The sequence below is a fragment of the Danio rerio genome, chromosome 5, assembly GCF_049306965.1.
Source record: "Danio rerio strain Tuebingen ecotype United States chromosome 5, GRCz12tu, whole genome shotgun sequence".
In the NCBI taxonomy this organism is placed as follows: domain Eukaryota; kingdom Metazoa; phylum Chordata; class Actinopteri; order Cypriniformes; family Danionidae; genus Danio; species Danio rerio.
The window spans coordinates 17,774,143-17,778,281 of record NC_133180.1 but is presented as its reverse complement, the minus strand read 5'-3'; the positions used below and the strand labels follow the sequence as shown (position 1 = coordinate 17,778,281).

At 33.7% G+C, this 4,139-nt stretch overlaps 1 long non-coding RNA gene across 7 annotated transcripts; it reads right to left on the bottom strand.

The window, feature by feature from the left end:
- Positions 1-367: 367 nt before the first annotated feature.
- LOC137495570 (uncharacterized) lies at positions 368-3,911 on the bottom strand. 7 transcript variants are annotated; one of them, XR_012406762.1, is made up of 8 exons: positions 3,867-3,911; positions 3,235-3,307; positions 2,224-2,281; positions 2,041-2,134; positions 1,760-1,917; positions 1,568-1,663; positions 1,276-1,393; positions 368-521 (listed from the first exon to the last, which is right to left on the bottom strand). It is a non-coding gene; the product is annotated as an uncharacterized lncRNA (long non-coding RNA). The 7 variants fall into 7 exon arrangements; XR_011015455.2 differs by lacking the exon at positions 3,235-3,307 and having other exon boundaries at positions 1,264-1,393; XR_011015453.2 differs by lacking the exon at positions 3,235-3,307.
- Positions 3,912-4,139: the final 228 nt, after the last annotated feature.

Here is a 4,139-nt window from a genome sequence, read left to right as displayed (position 1 = left end):
GACATAAAGAGATTGAAAATGAACACTATTCTGAAATTGATAAAAATTACCCACAATGTAAATATGATATCAGACATAAGAGCCTCAAGAAAAAACAACTATAAGTTTAATAAAATTTAATAATACATTAATAAGTGTAAAACTTACTCTTAAGGCATTCGTTAAAAAAATAATAAGTGCACATTCTGTGAAGTGACTCGTTTAGTGTAAACTACACAGAAACTGTATATATATATCGTTGAAGTCAGAATTATTCGCCCCCATTTATTTTTCCCCCCAATTTCTGTTTAACGGAGAGCAGATTATATATATATATATATATATATATATTGTAGCGAGGCAGAGGGAAAACAGCGACACAGTTGGATAAGTTTAAAGACAAGTCCCCGGAGGGTGCTTTATTTACAACGTGAATGGGGTGTAAACGGTGCTCTTCTTCAAGGTGAGGTGCTCTGGTGCTCCGGGAAGTAAGTGAAGGACAGTGAGTAGTCGGATGTGGGATTGTCACGAGCTGGAGTCTGCTGTGGAGAGACAGAGAGACAAGCGTTAGCGCATGGAGTCATTGGGTGAATGAAGCTCATCTTCTCCTTGCGTGGGCTTGGTTTATATGCCTCTCCACTTGATGACGTCCAGCTGTGAACGATCCTGTGTTGATGATGGTCCAGCTGGGTTGAATTAGCGACCAGGGCGACGTGGCATGTGTGCGCTCGTTACAATATATATATATATATATATATATATATATATATATTCAGTCTTGGTTGAACTATGATTCTGTCATTTACTTATTCCAAACCTGTTTGAGTTTCTTTCTTCTGTTGAACACTTAAAAGGTTATTTTTGACCAAAAAAAAAAAAAAAGCTGAGACCTGTAACCACCGATTTCCACAGTATTTGTTTTCCTATTAGAAAGTCAGTGGTTACAGGTTGTCAGCTTTACTTAACTTTTGTGTTCAACAGAAGCAAGAAATTCAAGCAGGTTTGGGACAAGTGAAGAGTTAGTAAATGACAGAATTTTACATTTGGACAAACTATCCCTATATATAATAAAATGCATATTTACCAATTAAAGGTAAATAAATGTTTTGAAGTTACTACCCCAGAGACAGTCTTTATTAAGTTAAAAAAAAAAAAAAAGCTCTACATCAACTCATTCTTTAAGGTTTCCATGCTACGAGACTTTTTATTTTCCATCATCCATGCCAAGCAAAACTTTTTGCACAAGTTCAAAGTCCTTTACTATATATTATGTGAAGAGCATACATTAATCCATACAAGACAAGAAAGGTCTGGAAGTGTGCTGTGGGTGGTGTCCAATTCATTCTTCAGGACAACAGAGACCCTCAGTGAATGCAGGGCCAATAAAGCATCTTCAGTCAGCAGGATTATCAATCTAAAAACATAATTCAAGGATATTAATGTAAGGACAGTATCAAAATGACTGAGCCAATATTATATGATTCATCAACTATTCTTGATTACAAATATGTTTTTAAGTAAAAGTTTTCAAAACTTTCATCTTTTCATTAAACATGCCTAATTGTGAAAAGAATGAATGAAGTCTTACCATGGTGTTCCTAAAGAATCTTAAGTCACGCTCACGCAGCAAGACCAAAAGACCTCTGATAACAGTAGTCCGTCATGAACTGACATCATTCAGTTCCTGGAAATCAAGAATCAATTTTTTAAAAATTAAAAAAAATAATAATAATTCAAATTATATTTTAATGTATACTTTAACACGTGACCCCAAACATACCTGCTCATCATAAACCTTTAAAAGATTAGCCAGGGTATCTGCTGTCTTGCCAGTTTTGGATGCTGTTTGCCTTAAAATTGTCATCAAATGAAATAGGTGGTGGTCCAGTTGTGCAAAGAATTTGTGGGGAAAATTCTCATTTGTAACATGTTGGTACTCTGCAAACAGCAAAAAGAAACAAGAGAGAATTTCATAAAACAAACCCACACCACAAAATATACAATTCTAGAAAAAATGTATTAATATTATTATTATGTTTCATTTACTTATCTATTTTTTACCTCAGATGAAAATCAGGTGTTGATCAGATGTTGAAAGCAGGATCTTCATGTTGTAAATTGAACTCAAGGTCTAGCTGAAGTTTCACTTTCCTTGCTGCAAAAGTATCATTGATAAATACACTGTAATATTTATTTTATCTGGATATGCCAGGCATAGTAGTACAAAATAAATATTTTACCCACCTTTCACATGCCTCCATTTAAGAACCTATCTGTAGTCAGCAACACCTGACCTTCAATTCTGTATGTACACAAAGTCACAGTGTCATTTAGCTGAGAGTGGAAGTAGTACAATTGCCTGATGTCTAACGTTAACCTCCAAAACGGTTAGCAATAGAGCTGATTATCATGTTAGTTGCTTTAATTCGATGAACACAGATTTAATTTAAACAGTATTGAAATTTCTAAAACTGAATAGGACGACAAAGAAATTTAAGGCCTGATTTTAAAAGCTAGAAATAACAAAACTTACCTTACTGTCTAATGATGTAAAAATATATAGACTAAAATATTTATATTTTTAAGATATAAATATATTTTAAGCTACAAAATTTGCACATCAGAAAACTGTCTTGTTTACCACTTCTTGAATATTTTGTTTTGTTATTATTTTATTTAATAACATAATTTTGTATTAATGTGTTATAGATATGCATACTTTGTTTTTTAGGCTGTTTATATTCTCTCCAGAGTAGACATTTTAAAAAATAGATTGAAAAAAAAAAACTTTTATCATACCTTTAAAATACATTTGACCTAAATGACATTTAAACTCATTTAACTGATCGCATTAATCAGGTAATCATTGATATGCAGAGATGTCGTCTTAAGCGCGAGGAAATATTAAGTGTTGATCAGTGCTGGTGATTGAGGTAAAGTTAGTTTTATATTTACACATTCAGACTTTCTCCTTAATAATGTAATTTCAGAAAGGTAATTTTTGCATATTCTTAATGGTGAAATCATATTAGCAGCCAATGACTTTCAAAGTACAACATTGTTCAGTCAAAAAAAATAGTGCATTTAGTGTAATGTTGTTTCATGTCATACTTGCATGTGATTTCAGAACGAATAGACAAAGAACCATGGTAAACAATTTATGGAGCGAGTCACAAGTTGTTACTAAATGAATGTATGAATATAAAACCAACTTTACCTCAATGTGGTAGTGTAAAATGAAGCTCTGCTCTGTACCTGCTCAGGTGAGGAGCGCAGCTTAAATGTTCTCCGTCAGGCTATCCTCATACATGGATCAGCAAGCAACAAGCTGCGTGTGACAGAGTTAAGTTTTGAGACTACGTTTTTGCGCGTCATCAGAAAATACCGTTAAGTGTTTAGGCGGAGATCATTTGAGTTATGATTAACGTTACGTTTCTTGCGCCTTTCGTTTCCGAAGTGCCTACAGATCGCGAAGATAATACCACATTCACACACTGGATGGAGTTCAGCGCAGCGCCATGACATGCGGTTGTGAGAGCGCACGTCTCCATGACTTCAGCACAGGCTGAGAAAAGGCATACTCGCGCCAAGATTGAAATTTTTTTGAAAAATGTAATCTGCCGATTTTAAATATTTTTTGTCTTTATCACACTCTGTTAAAATTCAGAGTTAACACATTACAACTAACGCTAACATTGCACTGATTCTAACTTTTTAAACAGTAATGTTAACGTTAGTTAGCAACAAGTGAGGCTAAACATGTTTTCTGTAATGTACGACATGTAAACGCACCCTGATTAACTCTACATTACATTGAACTGTTACTGTGATTATATTAATTAAAACATACATTTAATATTTCTTGGATTTGTAAATATTTTACTTACTGTAGTGTGAAGCGAGGCCGATCCGCCATCTTGAAAAAAACGAATGAAGCATGAGCACGTACGTGAACCTGGATGACGTCAGACGCAAAATCACTAGGCTGACAGAATTTGAGTTAATGAAACTTTAAAGAGACATTTTGTATAGATTAAACCCAGCAGAATTGTTCACCTTACTTGAAAGATTAAATTTTTTCAAACTCAAAAATAAGAAAAAGTTCTAAATACTCATCAAGGTTAATTAAGATAAACGAATTTTAATGATTTAAGTTAATA